This window comes from Manis javanica, chromosome 3 (assembly GCF_040802235.1).
Source record: "Manis javanica isolate MJ-LG chromosome 3, MJ_LKY, whole genome shotgun sequence".
Classification (NCBI taxonomy): domain Eukaryota; kingdom Metazoa; phylum Chordata; class Mammalia; order Pholidota; family Manidae; genus Manis; species Manis javanica.
This window is the reverse complement of record NC_133158.1, coordinates 141,097,963-141,117,201: the sequence shown is the minus strand read 5'-3', so window position 1 is coordinate 141,117,201 and position 19,239 is coordinate 141,097,963. Positions and strand designations below refer to the sequence as shown.

Sequence of the window (19,239 nt, the reverse complement as noted above, 5' to 3'; positions counted from 1 at the left end):
ATACTTTACAGAGTCCAGAACTCAATGAAATAATAGATACTTTAACTTTATTATGAGGACAGTGATTTTTTTTTGCTTTTTGCTCTATTCACTTTAGCATGTTGATTTTTCATTTTCTTGTTTTTTACCCTCATGTACAGAAGTTGGGCTGTTCCATCTTCTAGTGTCAAGGTCAAGTTCATGGATGGCAGAAATGGGAGTAGGTAACCTCTCCGGTTTTCTTTTATCTTGTTTGTCCCATTTATGAAGCACCAAAAGTTAAAATTTGTTTTAGAACACCCTGATTCTTATTCATCAGTACTGTCAAATATCTATATTTGGCTACAAGGGAGACTGAGTTGAGAAATAGCTGGCATTTTCAATTACTATAATAGGAGTATGGTAGAGAAAAAGTAGTTGGGATTTTTCTTTCTTTAGACAACCAAAAATGTATGCCCTAATTCCCACATTAGGTATATGTGAGTCTTCCTTGAGGTAAATATAAAGTGCTCATAAGTGTATTTACGGAGAAAATTTAACTTCGTATTTCCCTTTGCCCTTATATAGTGTCAGGGGAAACTCAAGAGTATTTTAGTTGGTTGATTTTAATCAGGTATTTATTGGGAATGGCCTTATGGAAATTGATATAAAATTGGATTTTTAGAAAACTTTGGTGGAGATTTGTTTCTGTGTACCACAGGTAGCAGAACAGTAAAAATGTCAGCGATTCTGGTCATGAAGGTACGTTAAAGAGTTAATGTGAAATCTTTCAGACATATCTAAATCTCCCTAGTTCAGATACACATTGCCTTATTTTCAAGTTACATATTTGGAGAAACAAGACAGACCAATGACTGAATTGGTAAATAACAAATCAATAAATTCCACATAAGTATGACCTTGGGAAAATATCCAAAGTGTGCACAAAGGATGATATGAGTCATTGTTAACCAGATTTCTGCAGATGTGAAATATAAACTTATTGTGAGAATCAGATTTCTATCCAATAGAAATGGCTCCTCCAACTAATGATTGTCAGAGTCTTGTGGATCATTTGAGAGGCCAGTATCTTCTGGAATTATGCAAACTTTTTTTTAACACTTCAAATATGGTTTTGTGATTTTAACAAATTTTTGGGATTGAAAAGAATACAAATTTTCCAAGCAAACTGATGAAAGATATATAAAGGAATGAAGAGGTTTTTTTAAAATCCCCTTCAGATAGATTGTCAATGACTGTCGGAAAAATAAAAGTAATTTAACTTCTCAAACCCATTGATAAGAGCTTATCAGTGCTATTAATCAGATCATTAAAGTATAAAGTCAAAATTTTAAATTATTCCTTTATAAATAAGATGTAAGATCACATTTCTGAGAGAAAAATTTAAAAACTAGCAATATTGACATATGGATACAATGCTGTATAAGGCATTGAAGATTCAGTGATAATTTTTACCTGATTATGAGATAAATTGGTCAGGATTTTTGGATGATACATTAATAGTGTTTTGAAGTATAGTAGAATTATGATTTTACTACACAAGTATTCATCAGATGGAGCACTGAAGATATGAATCAAATCTAGAGCAAGCAAATTACTAAAAAGATAGCATTTTGTAAACACATACCCAGTTGGGTGCTGATAGTTATTTAGAAATAAACACTAGAAAAAGAAAGGAGGAAAGAAAGAAAAAAGAGAGATATTTTTAAAAGCACTTATACTGACTCCAGTACTTTACATAAGTCATTTGTACATGAAACATACATAAAACATATAAATAAAACACATTAAAAGTTCAATAACAAAAATGAAAATTACTCTAGATATTTTCAGCAGAAAGATAGAGAAGTAAGTGGTTACAAAATTTTTACAAGTGCTTGAGAAACACAAGTTAAGAAAGGATACAGCCTACAAATCTGAAAACTTGAGGAGACTGCAGATGAACCTAGAACTGTCTACATTTCTGGAACTGGAGAATAGAATGGAACATGCAAGCTGAGGAAAATGTGTTTATCCCAGGGAAGCCTGCAACAGTATCTTCAGACCTCACTTAAGTACTTCTTAATTGTGGAATGTAGAGCAGAGCTCTTCTGAGAAGGGATTGCAGAAGATATATTTCAGAATCTTTCTGTCACCTGAATACTACTGGGGATGGAGATGGGGATGGAAATAGGGAACCTTAAGGGCAGTGGGCCATAACTGTTACAAAATCACATCATATTTAAATTCATCAAGATACTGTATGACTTAAAGATCTGCCATGGTATATTATTTTGTATTTTATGAGCTAATTATTCTATTCTAAATTGCTCTATAAAATATTGTTTGGAGTTATAATGCAGAATAGCAAAACAAATGAGTCAAAATAGCTTGAAAAATGTGTACATTTTCTTAAAATGTGTAGCTTATTAATATTATAATTATAGAAATATAACACCTTAAACCTCAGACTTGAAGTAGGATTCATATGTAGGGAATATAATATATTAAGTTGGATTCTAGATGCATGAATTTATCCTTTAATTTTCCAGTTTTATTGATGTATGATTGACAAATGGAATTGTAAAATATTTAAGGTATACAATGTGATGATTTGTTATATGTATTCAGTGTGAAAGAATTCCCACCATTAAGTTAGTTAATTAACATATCCATCACCTCATATACATACCTTTTTTTATGGTGAGAAAACAAGTTCTACTCTCAGCTAATTCAACTATGTTATACTATATATTATATAATACAAATATATAAATATTGTACTGTGTATATTATAATATATATTAAAATGCAATATATATTGTTAATACATATTTTAATAATAATTGTAATAATAAATATCAACTATAGTCACCATATTACATACACATGAGTGAATTCGTCTTATAACTGAAAGTGTGTGCCCTTTTACCAGCCTTTTCTGTTTTCCCCCACCCCTCGGCCACTGGAAACCACCATTCTACTTTATTTTCCTAAGATTTGACTTTTGTTTTTTAGATTGTTCATATAAATGATACTACACAGTATTTATCTTTTCCTGGCTTATTGCAGGTAGCTTAATGCCCTTCAGGTTCATCCATGTTGTTGTAAATGGCAGGGTTTGCCATTTTTAAGGCTGAAAAATATTACATAGTACTTGTACCATGTTTTCTTGAGGCATTTATCTGCTGATGGACACTTAGGTTGTTTCCATGCTTTGGGTATTGTGAAAACTGCTTCAGTGGGAGTACAGATATCTCTTCTAGGTAGTGATTTTATTCCCTCTGGACATACACCAAAAAATGGAATTGCTAGATGATATAGAAATTCTATTTTTGATTTCTTGATGAATCTGCATATTATTATTCTTACAAATTGTACTAATTTACATTCCCACCAACAGTACAAAAAGGTTCACTTTCTACGGATCCTTACCAACACTTACTAATGTCTTTTTGATAATAGATATCCCAACGTGTGAGGCAATATCTCATTGTGGTTTGATTTGCATTTCTCTTATGATTGGTGATGTTGAACACCTTTTTATACACCGCTTGGCCATTTGTATGTTGTCTTTCGAAAATGTTTATTCAGGCTCTTTGCCTGTTTTTTTTTTTGTTGTTGTTTTTTTTTTTGAGAGGGCATCTCATGTTTATTGATCAAATGGTTGCTAACAACAATAAAATTCTGTATAGGGGACTCAATGTAGAATCATTAATCAACCCCAAGCCTAACTTTCAACAGTCTCCAATCTTCTGAAGCATAACAAACAAGTTCTTACATGGTGAACAAGTTCTTACATAGTGAATAAATTCTTACATGGTGAACAGTGCAAGGGCAGTCATATCACAGAAACTTTCGGTTTTGATCACGCATCATGAACTATAAACAATCAAGTCAGATATGATTATTCATTTGATTTTCATACTTGATTTATATGTGAATCCCACATTTCTCCCTTATTTATTTATTTGTTATTTTTTACTTTTTTTAAATAAAATGCTCAAGTGGTAGGTAGATGCAAGATAAAGGTAGAAAACATAATTAAGTGCTGAAAGAGGACAAATGTAGATGATCAGGTCTGTGCCTATAGACTAAGTATTAATCCAAGCTAGACAAGTCTTTGCCTGTTTTTAAAATTGGGTTCTTTGGTTTCTTTGCTGTTGAGTTGCATTAGGTCGTTGTATATTATGGATATAATCCCCTATTAGATACATAGTTTACTAATATTTTCTCTAATCCATAAACTGTCTTTTCATTTTGTTGGTGTTTTCCTTTGCTATACAGAGGCTTTTCAGTTTGATGTAGTCCCACTTGTTTATTTTTGCTTTTGGTTCAAATCAATAAACTCATTGCCAAGATCAAAGTCTAGGAATTTACCCTGCATACATTTTTCTAGGAGTTTTATAATTTCAGGTCTTACTTTCAAATACTTAATTAATTTTGAGTGTTTTTTTTTTGTTATGGTATGAATTGGGCATCCAGTTTCATTCTTTTTCATGTGAATATATGGTTTTCCCAAAACCATTTATTGAAAAGCCTGTCCTTTTCCCATTGTATATCTGGGGCTCCTTTGTCATACATTAATTGGCCCATATACATTAGCTTATTTCTGGGCTCTATTCTGTTCTATTGAGCTATCTATTTTTATTCCAGTATCATACAATTTTAATTACTATAGCTTTTTAATATAGTTTGAAAACAAGAAGTATGATGTGTCTAGCTTAGTTCTTTCAATAATTTTGGCTCTATGCAACTTTAGGTTTTTTTCTTTGAAAAGTATCATTGGAATTTTGATAGAGATATTGCATTGGCTGTGTAGATTGCTTAGAATAGTATGGGCATTTTAATATATTAATTATTCCAATCCATGAACATGGGATATCTTTCTATGTATTTGTGTCTTCTTCAATTTCTTTCAGCCATATCTTACAGTTTTTTAGTGTACAAACCTTTCACCTCCTTGGTTAAATTTATTCCTAATTTTTTAATTGTTTGATGCAATGGTGAATGAGATTGTTTTCTTAATTTCTCTTTCTTATAGATTACGGTTAGTGTATAGAAACACAACTGATTTTGTATTGGTTTCCTATCCTGCAACTTTACTAAAAGTTTTTATTCCAAGAGTTTTATGATGGAGTCTTTAGGGTTATCTATGTTATATTAAATCATATCATCTGCAAATAGAGACAATTTTACTTCTTCCTTTCTTATTTGGATGCATTTTATTTTTTTTCTTGCCTAATTGCTCTGGCTGGGATATGCAACACTGTTTTTATTAAAAATGACCAGAGTGGGCATTCTTGTCTCTTTCCTGATCTTAGAGAAAAAGCATTTCACTGAGTATAATGTTTACTGTGGGCTTATCATATCTGACCTTTATTAAGTTAAGGTATGTTCTCTCTAAACACAGTTGAGTTTTTATGACTAAGGGATGTTGGATTTTGTTGGAGAAATGTTTTTTCTACATCTATTGAGATGATTATATGATTTTTATCCTTCAGTTTGTTAATATGGTGTATCACATTGATTGGTTTATGGGTGATGGCCTATCTTTACATCCCAGGGACAAATTGCACTTGATCATGGTGTATGATCTTTCAAATGCACTGTTGAATTTGGTTTGTTAATATTCTGTTGAGGAGTTGTGTATTTTCATCAGTGATATTAACATGTAACTGTCTTTTTTGTAGTGTTCTTATCTGGCTTTGCCATGAGGGTAAGGCTGGCCTTGTAAAATGAGTTTGGATATATTTCCTCTTCTACTTTTTGGAAGAGTATGAGAAGGATTGGTATTAATTCTTTAATATTTGATAGATTTCACAAGTGATGGCATCTAGTCCTCGGATTTTTATAGTTAATGGGAATTTATTGATTATTGATTTGATTTCCTTACTAGTAATTGATCCATTCAGATTTTCTATTTCTTTATGATTCAGCTTTTGTAGAATGCATATTTATAGGAATTTGTCCATTTCTCTAGGTTATCTAGTTTGTTGGATATAATTATTCACATTAGTTTCTTATTATCGTAGTATTTCTGTGTTATAAGTTGTCTTCTCTTTCTTTTCTGATTTTATTTGAATCTTCTCTTTTTTTTGGTGGTTAGTCTGGCTTAATTGTCCATTTTATTTATCTTTGCAAAAAACAGCTCTTAGGTTCATTGGCCTTTTTCTGTTTTCTTTTATTCTCTAGTTCATTTATTTCCCCTCTGATCTTTATTTCCTTTCTTTACAAATTTTGTGCTCAGTTTGTTCTTTTTTTTAGTGAATTGAGATGTAAATTTAAATTGTTTATTAGAGATCTTTTTTTCTTAATGTAGGTATTTTGCACTATAACCTTGCATTTTAGAAATTCTTTTGCTTCATCTCATAAGTTTTGACATGTATTTCCAAGTCAGTTTTTGATTTTTCTGTTTTGATTTATTTTTTGATCCACTGGTTGTTCAGAAGCATGCTGTTTAGTCTCTACATATTTATGAATTTTTCCATTTTCTTCTTGTAATTAATTTCTCATTTCATACTATTGTAATTGAAAAGATGCTTACTATTATTTCAATCTCAAATTTATTAAGACTTTCTTGGCTGATATATGCTCTAACCTGGAGAATGTTCTATATGCACTTAAGAAGAATATATGTTCTGCTGTTGTGGGATGGAATATTTTGTATATGTCTTTAGATCCATGTGGTCTAACTTGTAGTGCATACATTTTAAGTATAATGTAATTAAGAAGGAGCCTTCTGCAGCTTCAGTACAAAATAATTTTGCCCTGAATTCCTAAGCCCTGTGGAGTTTACCATAAAATGGCTAGGAGCTTGCCCAATGTGAAGTTTTATATTGTTGGGGAAGATAGATGCTATTCCATTAGCCTTGGTCCTTAGTTTTCATTCAAGACTTACTCTCTGTTGAAAGTATATCTCGTCAACCTTAAGAAGGGACATTTGTATTGACTCTCTTTTCAGTGTCAGAAATATTTGAATAATACTGTATACCTTGTAGGGAACATTTTCCCCAGTATTCCGTGTTGAACTGGACACTAATTTAGATGTGAAAGGACAGCTGTGCCAGCAGTTTGGCCATGTGAGCTGTACATCACCAATCCTGATAATGTATCAGCAACCCAACCTAAGAATCCAAGATGCATGAATAAGTAACCATTAAAGTGGAAAATACAGACATTTGCCAAAGAGAGTATTTATTCTCCTATTGCTGTAGATTTTGCATCTTATTCATAAATATTCTTTACAGTCTAATTTATACCCAACTCCCAGAAATTTTATGATCTAGCAATTATGTCAGAAACGCTATGGCCCAGAAATATGCATCCTAGCCATCCTGATTTTGTAGGCATTATTGTAGCTTTTGGTAGAAAATGAGGGGCTTGTGCTCATTTTTATTTACATCTGCGAGATGTATTAATGGTATTATGTTGTTTTCTGGAATGAGACCACACAGACCTGGTTCTACTGTTGCATGCTTGCTACTAGTATAAAAAAGGGTTATTATAAGCCCCTACCAAAAAATCTCACAGAGATGTTTTTCTTAGAAGAAGTCACATGTCCTGACCTTCCCATAACCAAAATGTGTATGCTTCCTACTGAGCATTAGCCAGAAGATCCTAATTTTTAATACCTGCCACACTCACTGGTCATACAAGCAATTATACCACTGTCTCATTAGAACCTGTAATCCTGGGAGCACATGAATATAACTGATTTGAAGCTTCAATGCACTACAGCTAGATAGCCAGTCAATTCCTTTTTCTTCAAAGACTTGAATTTCTTTTTTTTATTGCACTTGGACAAAGAACAAATCTTCTAATTTTTCAGCATCATTAAAATACATGATACACATGAGAGTACATATTCTGGTTTTATAAGGGTCATAATTACATTTTTATACCACAGCAACTCTACTTCTAAAAATAACTGAAGAAAATAATAATGAACATAAAGAATACAAGAGAATATTCAAAAGGGCATTATCTATAATAACATAAAACTACCTAAACCTAAATATTTGATATGTGTAAATGAATTTTTTACTATGATATATAAGCTCAGTGGAAAAAGGCTCAGCAATAAATTATTCTGAAGACTAAAAAATTTCAAAAATTGCCTTACCATTTTAAGTAGAAGCCTTAAGATAAATACTAGCCTTATGTTATTATAAACCTCATGCTTCTTTCAAGTTATATAATCTTATATATTCATATAGACAAAAACTTATTTGTATTACAAGTGGATATGAGTGTGCTAGTTTTGAAAGATTCAGTATGAATTTGTTATCACTATGTTTCTTAATGTGATCTATTATTATTAGGATAAAAGTGAATTTTCAATGTGTGTTTGCTGAAGAAACCAGGTAGACACATTGGTATTATAATCTATCACTAATTCTGATCAAGTTATATTTAATGGTAGATTACCTGTGTTTTAATATTCATTGCTTAAAAAGCAGCATATGAAGTAGGTTCTACATGTTAAGGAATTTAGCATTGGCCACGCACATTGTTAATTCTGGGTGCTTAGGCATATTCATTATTCTTCCCTTTAATTTTAACAAATGTAAAATAAATCTCACTTCCTTCTAGTATTATAGAACATATATATTTGAATATGTGTGGTGTGTATTCGAATATACATATTATGTGTATGTATTTATATATGTGTACATACAGACATGAATCACATGAATTTGCAATTCATTTCACATTTTGCTAGGTATGAAAAATATGTTTACATATGAAAGTTCTACAGATGCATTTGAAGCATTTCTTTTTTTTTATTCAAGGGTAGTTGACACACAGTACTACATTAGTTTCAGGTGTACAACACAGTGATTCAACATTTATGTACATGATAGTTCTAGCTACCAGCTATCACCATACAAAGTTCTTACAATATTTTGACTATATTCCTTATGCTATACATTACATCCCAGTTATTTATTTATTTATTTATTTATTTATTTATTTTTTTTTTTTTTGAGAGGGCATCTCTCATATTTATTGATCAAATGGTTGTTAACAACAATAAAATTCAGTATAGGGGGGTCAATGCTCAATGTACAATCATTAATCCATCTCAAGCCTAATTCTCGTCAGTCTCCAATCTTCTGAAGCATAACGAACAAGTTCTTACATGGTGAACAAATTCTTACAGAGTGAATAAATTCTTACATGGTGAACAGTACAAGGGCATTCATCACAGAAACTTTCGGTTTTGATCATGCAATATGACCTATAAACCATCAGGTCAAATATGAATATTCATTTGATTTTTGTACTTGATTTATATGTTGATCCCACATTTCTCCTATTATTATTATTATTTTTATTTTTAATAAAATGCTGAAGTGGTAGGTAGATGCAAGATATTTATTTATTTTACAATTGGAAGTCTGTACTTTTTTTTTTGTTGTTTGTTTTTTGTTTCTTGAGAGAGCATCTCTCATATTTATTTATCAAATGGTTGTTAACAAGAATAAAATTCTGTATAGGGGGGTCAATGCTCAATGCACAATCATTAATCCACCCCAAGCCTAATTTTCGTCAGTCTCCAATCTTCTGAAGCATAACAAACAAGTTCATACATGGAGAACAAATTCTTACATAGTGAATAAGTTACATGGTGAACAGTACAAGGGCAGTCATCACAGAAACTTTTGGTTTTGATCATGCATTATGAACTATAAACAATCAGTTCAAATATGAATATTCGTTTGATTTTTATACTTGATTTATATGTGGATACCACATTTCTCTCTTTATTATTATTATTTTTAATAAAATGCTGAAGTGGTAGGTAGACGCAAGATAAAGGTAGAAAACATAGTTTAGTGTTGTAAGAGAGCAAATGTAGATGATCAGGTGTGTGCCTGTAGACTAAGTGTTAATCCAAGCTAGACAAGGACAATAAAACATCCACAGATGCAGAAGATTTCTCTCAAAACAGGGGGGGTGAGGTTCTGAGCCTCACCTCTGTTGATCCCCAATTTCTCACCTGATGGCTCCCCTGCAACTGTGCCTGCTTAGGTTGTTCCTCACTTGAGGAATCTTACCCGTCTCTGGCTAACCAGTCATCTTCCGGGGCCATACAGGGAAATGTAAATTGGTAAGTGAGAGAGAAGCCTTATTGTTTGAAAAGATTAGCTTTTTACTTCTTTGCATATTTATGCCCTGTGGCTTCTATGCCCAGCATTTGTGTTGAGGTATCTTTACCACTTGGAAGAATTATGATACTCTGTAAATTCGATAGCATTTGAAGCATTTTTAGATAGAGTTTCTTTTAGTGTGCTGCAGGTAGTCTCAGGAAGCCCAAATGTTCCTATAATGCAGAATAAGCAAACTGAAGTTAATGCTTCCATTTATTTACTCAAAACCGTTGTCTACCAGCTGCATGCCAGTAGTCTCCTAAATACAGGGGACATAAAAAGTTATAAAGCATAATTCCTATCCCTGAGAAGCTTACTGTGTGAAGAAGGAAGAACAAAAAGAGAAATCTTGGTCTGCAAAGTACAGAGCTAAAGAAAAGGCATTAACAGAGTGCTGTGGAAGACTTTAGGACATGAACTGGTTGTTGAAGGAAATGCAGATTTCAAATTAGAGCCTAGAAGAAAAACTCTTAGGAATTAGAAAGCACTCAAAATAACTTGATTTATTCTTCATGATTTTTTGCAAAATATGTATTCTTTTAATCTAATCTTTTATGCTTGCAACACAAAATTTTAACATTATGAAAATACAGTATCAAAACATGTCAAAAGATGCATTTTAGCAAGAAAATTCAATTAAATGGGAAGCTATTACAACTGAATAGGGGAGGAAAGAAAGTTACACAGATCCTGAATTTTTAAAACAATTCCAAATAACGTAAAGAAGAATACTGAGATTCTTACTTATTTCAATAAAACAATGAGATTTTGGGACACATGATTGTCATATGTTAACTCTGCTCTCCCTAGTGTCCGTATTTGAAAGGGTTGGAGATTATATCCCAAAGGATTCTCAGCCTATTGTTCCTAGGGCAAGAGTTGTATTATTCAGCTCAGGGTGCTGTAACAAAATACTACAGAGAGTCTTAAACATGAAAATTTATTTTCTCACAGTTCTGGAGGCTAGAAGTCCAAGATCAGGATGTAGGCATGTTGGGTTTCTCTTGAGGCTTCTCTTCTCTATTTGTAGATCGATGGCAACCTCCTCACTGTGTCCTCATGTGGTCTTTACTCTTTGTGTGTGCACCCTTAATGTCTTCCTTTTGTGTCCAAATTTCCTGTTCTTAGAAGGAAATTTGGAAATTCTTACCATTCATATTTGGTTAGGGCCCCCTCTAAAGGCCTCATTTTAACCTAATCTCCTTATTTTAAGGGGATTATTTAAAGACCCTTATTTAAAGATCCTTATTTAAAAACCCTCTCTCCAAGTACACATTCTGTAGTGCTTGGAGTTAATACTTCAATATACGAATTTTGGGGAGACACAACGCAGCTCATAAAAGCAGATAATATGAAAACTTCCTTACAAGCCAGGTTGTGGGTTGTTCAAGATTCAAGACCAAGATATAGACTTGAGAAAAGGTTACATGGAATCATATTTGAGACAGAGAAGGAAGTGAACCGTCATTATGCGAGTTCTCTCTCTATACACCTTCATTATATTCTTCCCTACAAGTCGCCCTCAATCAATATACCTATCAGTCTAATAATGGTTAATAATATTCCCTTCCACTTACTCTTCTTAATTATAAATCTGTAGTTCCTTACACCTTGATTTTTCCTGCTCAGCACTAAAATAAAAAATATTCAGTATCTGTATATACATGTATCATAGCTTAATGACAGACTTTTGTTTTGTTTTTAAAAATTAGTGAAGAGAAAAGATGGCAGACAATCATTACTATTTAACTTGCCAAATTTTTAAAAACCAGGAATCAAGGTTTTTTTTTTGAATCAAGGAAATGTTTTATTTTCCTCAGGAATTATAGAGTCTTAGTAATATCGTGGGTTTTACCTCAATTTCCTTATAATAAAGAACACTGGAGATGACAAACCCACAGATGGATAGTTCTGGATTATGCTGAGTCATCAAGTTTATTTTGTAGAAAGAATCTTACTAAGTTTTTAAGAAATGGGAGTCAAGTTAGTGGGATAACCCTGGAAGCAAAACATCTTACCAACCTATAAAACATGCGTGGAGTTCTTAAAAGTATTATTAAAATAGCCTTCAAAGATTTAGTCTTAGTGGGTTATGGAGAGAAAATGTAGAATGCAAATAGGTCAACCTTTTGCCATGACAACCTGCAATACAGCTAAAAGAAGAAAGCTTTTGCAAGGCGTTCATTCTATAAGGGATGATGCTTATCAAATTCTTTCCTACTTTCCACCATATTGTAATTGAAATTAACAATTGGAGGAAGACAGTCTCAGTTAACTTTAAAACTGTTTGGAAGAGGTACTTACTTTGAGAATTTCCGAAACTTGTATGTAAAGATGCCTAAACATGCATGCATTCACAATATTAACCACTTACAGTTTGATGTACAATCTCTTCAACATTTGTAATTCTGTTATGGTCCAGTCATCAGCATGCTTTTTAAAAAATATTTTCTATGTCCTTTTTTGGAAGATTATATTCTTGGAATGGGTTACATTAATGCCAATTTAAGTATAGAAAAGGTTTAATTTCCTGTTTTCCTAGTTCATACTCCTAAAAGAGAAATGCTTTGTTTCACTTGCTATTCAGAAAAATGTCAAAGACTCCCTTATTTCTATTGAGTAGTCCTACCTTTATTGCTCTGACTTTTTGCTCAGCTTTATTTATTTAGATTTTGAGATTGAGATGATTTTGTTGATGTCCAGGTTTTTGCCAGGAAAAGACTGATTCTGAATTCAAAGTCTTTAGCCATTCTGGTAGTTGTGTAGTATTACATCATTGTTGTTATTTGGATTTCCCTGATGCCATGTATGAGGCATCTTTCCATATGCTTATTTGCCACTTACATATCTTCTATGGGGCACTTTTAATTGGGTTGTTTTCTTCTTGTTGAGTTTTAAGAGTTCTTTGTATATTTTGGCTAATAGTCCTTTACCAAACATATATTTTGAAAATATTTCTCCCAGTGTGTGTTTTATCCACTCATTCTCCTGACATTGTCCTTCACAGAGCATAAGTCTTTACTTTTTACTGAAGTTCATTTTATCAATTACTTCTTTCATATATCATACCTTTGGTTTTGTATCAAAAAGGCATCACAGCACCAAGAACATCTAGGTTTTTCTCCTAGGGTATCTTTTAGGAGATTTTTAGTTTTACCTTTTACAGTTAGGTCTAGGATACATTTTGAGTTCATTTTTCTACAGGGCATAAGGTCAGTATTTAGATCCACTTTTCTGCATGTGAATGTACAATTGGGTGAAAAAGCTGTATTTGTTCTGTTGTATTGCCTTGCTTCCTTGTCAAATTAGTTGACCCATATTTATGTTGGTCTATTTCTGGACTCTCTGTTCTGTTTCATTGGTCTATTTGTCAGTGTATCTTTTTGCCATTCACACACTGTCATGACTATTGTAACTTAATAGACAGTTTTAAAGTGGGGTAGCATTAGCCATTTAATTTTGTTCTCCTTTAGTATTGTGTTGGCTATACTGGGTCTTTTGTGTATAAACTTAAGAATCAGTTTGTTGATCCTTTCTTCATTCGTCCTTTTCATCTCAAGATGGTGGCATTCCGGGCAGTTGGCAGCCTCAGCCACTTCAATGAGTCCAGGGCACTGAGTTCTTCGGAATTCAGAATAACAGTCATAACCATGCTCATGGACCTGCAGAGAAGTATGCAAGAGCTAAGAGATGAAGTTAGAAGGGAATTTGGAGAACTAAAACAATCTCTGGCAGGACTTAAAAGCAGTCTGAATGAGGTGAAAGAGACCATTAATGGAACAGAAATAAGACAACAGGAAGACAGAAGCTGAGGCACAGAGAGATAAAAGGATATCCAGGAATTAAAGAAAATTAAGAGAACTGTGTGACCAATCCAGACACAACAATATTCACATTATAGGGGTACCAGAAGGAGAAGAGAGAGAAAAAGGGATAAAAAGTGTCTTTGGAGAAATAATTGCTGAAAACTTCCCCACACTGGGGGAGGAAATAGTCTCTCAGACATGAAGCCCACAGATCTCCCAACACAAGGGACCCCAAGAGGACAACACCAAGACATAATAATTAAAATGGCAAAGATCAAAGACAAGGACAGAATGTTAAAGGCAGCCAGAGAGAGAAAAAAAGGTCACATACAAAGGAAAACCCATCAGGCTATCATCAGACTTCTCAGAGGAAACCTTACAGGCCAGAAGAGAATGGCATGATATATTTAATGCAATGAAACAGAAGGGCCTTGAACCAAGAATACTGTATCCAGCATGATTATCATTTAAATATGAAGGAGGGATTAAACAATTCCCAGACAAGCAAAAGTTGAGGGAATTTGCCTCCTACAAACTACCTCTAGAGGATATTTTAAAGGGACTGGTCTAGGTGGAAGCACTCCTAAGGCTAAACAGATGTCACCAGAGAACATAAAATCACAGCAAAGAAAGCAGACCAACCAAATACTAACTAAAGACAAAAAATAAACTATTCACAAAAGCAGGGAAAGGAAACACAAAAGAGTACAGAATAAAACACCTAACATATAAAGAATAAAACACCTAACATATTAAGAAGGGAAAAAAATAGAGAATAATCAGACTGTATTTATAATAGCTTAATAAGTGAGTTAAGTTAGACAATTAGTGAAGAAGCTACCATTGAACCTTTGGTAACTACAGATCTAAAGCCAGCAATGGCAATAAGTACGTATCTTTCAATAATCACCCTAAACGTGAATGGACTGAATGCACCAATCAAAAGACACAGAGTAATAGAATGGATAAAAAAGCAAGACCCATCTATATGCTGCTTACAAGAGACTCACCTCAAACCCAAAGACACACACAGACTAAAAGAAAGGAGTCAGTCCAATAAGAGGATATAACCATTATAAATATATACGCACCCAATACAGGAGCACCGACGTATGTGAAAGAAATACACAATTAAAGGAGGAAATAGAATGCAATGCATTCATTTTAGGAGACTTGAACACAACACTCGCTCCAAGGGACAGATCCAGCAGACAGAAAATCAGTAAGGACACAGAGGCACTGAACAACATACTAGAACAGATGGACCTAACAGACATCTATAGAACTCTACACCCAAAAGCAGCAGGATACACATTCATCTCAAGTGCACATGGAACATTTCCCAGAGTAGACCAGATACTAGGCCACAAAAAAGGCCTCAGTAAATTCAAAAGGATTGAAATTCTTCCAACCAACTTCTCACACCACAAAGGTAGAAAACTAGAAATAAATTGTACACAGAAAATAAAAAGGCTCACAAACATATGGAGGCAAAACAACATGCTCCTAAATAATCAACCAATGTATCAATGACCAATTAAAATAGAGATCAAGCAATATATGGAGACAAATGACAACAGCACAAAGCCCCAACTTCTGTGGGATGCACTGAAGGCAGTTCTAGGAGGAAAGTACATAGCAATCCAGCCTATTTATTGAAGGAAGAACAATCCCAAATGAATAGGCTAAAGTCACAGTTATTGAAACTGGGAAAAGAAGAACCAATGCCCAAAGTCATCAGAAGGAGGGACATAATAAAGATTGGAGAAGAAGTAAAATTGAAAGGAATAAAACAATAGAAAAAATCAATGAAACCAAGAGCTGGTTCTTTGAGAAAATAAACAAAATAGATAAACTGCTAGCCAGACTTATTAAGAGAAAAAGAGAATTTACACATATCAACAGAATCAGAAATGAGAAAGGAAAAATCACAACAGACTACACAGACATACAAAGACTTCCTAGAGAATACTATGAAAACATATATGCTAACAAGCTTGAAAACCTAGAAGAAATGGACAACTTCCTAGAAAAATACAACCTTCCAACACTGACCAAGGAAAAAACAGAAAATCTGATCAGACCAAATAACAGCAATGAAATTGAATCAGTAATCAAAAAACTACTGAAGAACAAAACTCCCAGGCCAGATTGATACACCTCTGAATTTTATCATGCATATAGAGAAGACATAATACCCATTCTCCTTAAAGTTTTCCAAAAACTAGAAGAGGAGGCAGTACTTCCAAACTCATTCTCTGAAGCCAGCATCACTCTAATACCAAAACTAGGAAGAGACCCCACCAAAAAAGAAAATTACAGACCAATATCCCAGAAGAACATAGATGCAAAAATACTCAACAAAATATTAGCAAACCGAATTCAAAAGTACATCAAGGGAATCATACAACATGATCAAGTGGGATTCATCTCAGAGATGCAAGGATGGTACAACATTCGAAAGTCTATCAACAAAAAGAAGGACAAAAACCACATGATCATCTCCATAGGTGCTGAAAAAGCATTCGACAAAATTCAACATTCATTCATGATTGAAACTCTCAAGAAAATGGGTATAAAGGGCAAGTACCACAACATAATAAAGGCTATATACGAGAAACTGACAGCAAGAAGCTGAAAGCTTTTCCTCTAAGATCGGGAACAAGACAGGGATGCCCACTCTCCACACTGTTATTCAACATAGTACTGGAGGTCGTAGCCACAGCAATCGGGCCAAACAAAGAAATACAAGTTATCCATATTGGTAAAGAAGAAGTCAAACTGTCACTATTTGCAGACGACATGATATTCTACATAAAAAACCCAAACGACTTCATTCCAAAACTACTAGAACTAATATCTGAGTTCATCAAGTTGCAGGATACAAAATTAACACACAGAAATCTGTTGCTTTCCTGTACACTAACGAACTCAGAAAGGGAAATCAGGGAAACAATTCAATTCACAGTTGCATCAAAAAGAATAAAATACCTAGGAATAAACCTAACCAAGGAAGTGGAAGGCCTATACACTGACAACTACAAGACAGTCATAAGAGAAATTAAAGAGGACGCTAACATATGGAAACTCATTCCATGCTCTTGGCTAGGAATAATTAATATTGTCAAAATGGACATCCTGCCTAAAGCAATCTACAGATGCAATGCAATACCGATCAAAATGCCAACAACATTCTACAACAAACTGGAACAAATAATTTTAAAATTGTTATGGAACCACAAAAGACCCTGAATAGTGAAAGCAATCCTGAGAAGGGAGACTAAATCAGGGGGCATCTCACTTTCCAAATTCAAGCTCTACTACAATTCCACAGTAATCAAGACAATTTGGTGCTGGCACAAGAACAGACCCACAAACGAATAGAACAGAATAGAGAGTCCAGATATTACCCCAAACATATATAGTCAATTAATATATGATAAAGGAGCCATAGACATACAGTGGGGAAATGACAGCCTCTTTAACAGTTGGTGTTGGCAAAACTCGGTAGCTACATGTAAGAGAATGAAACTGGATCATTATCTAACCCCATACACAAATGTAAATTTGGAATGGATCAAACACCTGAATGTAAGCCATGGAACCATAAAACTCTTAGAAAAATACATAGGCAAAAATCTCTTGGACATAAACATGAGCGACTTCTTCATGAACATATCTCCCCAGGCAAGGTAAACAAAAGCAAAAATGAACAACTGGGACTACGTAAAACTGAAAAGCTTCTGTGCAACAAAGGACACCAGGAGTAGAATGAAAAGGGTTCCTACAGTAAGGGAGAATGTATTCATAAATGACAGATCCAATAAATGGTTCACATCCAAAATATATAAAGAGCTCATGCATTAAACAAAAAGCAAATAATCCAATCAAAAAATGGTTGAAGGAACTGAACAGTTCTCCAAAGAAGAAATTCAGATGGCCAACAGACACAGGAAAAGAATCTCCACATCACTAGTAATCACAGAAATGCAAATTAAAATCACAATGATATATGACCTCACACCATTCAGGATGGCCAGCATCCAAAAGATAAACAACAACAAATGTTGGCAAAGATGTGGAGAAAGGGGAACCCTCTTACACGGCTGGTAGGAATGTAAATTAGTTTAACCATTGAGGAAAGCAGTATCGAGGTTCCTCAAAACATTCAAAGTAGAAATACCATTTGACCCAGGAATTCCAATGCTGGGAATTTACCCTAAGAATGCAGCAGCCCAGTTTGAAAAAGACATATGCACCCCTATGTTTATTGCAGCACTATTTACGATAGCCAAGAATTGGAAGCAACATAAGTGTCCATCAGTAGATGAATGGATAAAGAAGTGGTACATATACACAATGGAACATTATTCATCCATAAAAAGTGAACAAATCCTGCCATTTACAACAACATGGATGGATCTAGAGGGTATTATGCTCAGTGAAATAAGCCAGGCAGAGAAAGACAAGTATCATGATTTCACTCATCTGTGGAGTATAAGAACAAAGAAAAAACTGAAGGAACAAAACAGCAGCAGACTTATAGAATCCCAGAATGGACTAACAGTTACCAAAGGGAAAGGGACCAGGAAGGATGGATGCGAAGGGAGGGATAAGGGGGGTGGGGGAAGAAAGGGGGCATTATGATTAGCATGTATAATGTCTGGGGGGTGTATGCGGAAGGCTGTCTATGGCATCTTACTACACTTATGAACAGTGACTGCAATGGGTATGTGGGGGGATCTTGGTGTTGGGGAGAGTCTAGTAAACATAATATTCCTCATGTAATTGTAGATTAATAATACCAAAATAAAATAAATTAAACATAAAAATAAAATCAGTTTGTTGATATAAATTACTTGCTGGGAATTTTTTTTTTTTGAGAGGGCATCTCTCATATTTATTGATCAAATGGTTGTTAACAACAATAAAATTCTGTATAGGGGAGTCAACGCTAAATGCACAATCATTAACCCACCCCCAGCCTAATTCTCATGAATCTCCAATCTTCTGAAGCATAATTAACAAGTTCTTACATGGTGAACAAATTCTTACATAGTGAAAAAGTTCTTACATGGTGAACAGTACAAGGGCAGTCATCACAGAAAACTTCGGTTTTGATCACGCATTATGAACTATAAACAATCAGGTCAAATATGAATATTCATTTGATTTTTATACTTGATTTATATGTGCATCCCACATTTCTCCCCTTATTATTATTATTATTTTTAATAAAATACTGAAGTGGTAGGTAGATGCAAGATAAAGGTAGAAAATATAGTTTAGTGTTGTAAGAGAGCAATTGTAGATGATCA

General features: G+C 33.7%; 1 long non-coding RNA gene across 1 annotated transcript in view; it reads left to right on the top strand.

Annotated features, from left to right (window-relative positions):
• LOC140848205 (uncharacterized) overlaps positions 1–19,239 on the top strand; it is a 98,271-nt gene that overhangs the window by 55,424 nt on the left and 23,608 nt on the right. The window contains exon 2 of the long non-coding RNA XR_012128770.1: positions 141–199. This is a non-coding gene — a long non-coding RNA (uncharacterized lncRNA). The remainder of the gene's footprint in view (positions 1–140; positions 200–19,239) is intronic.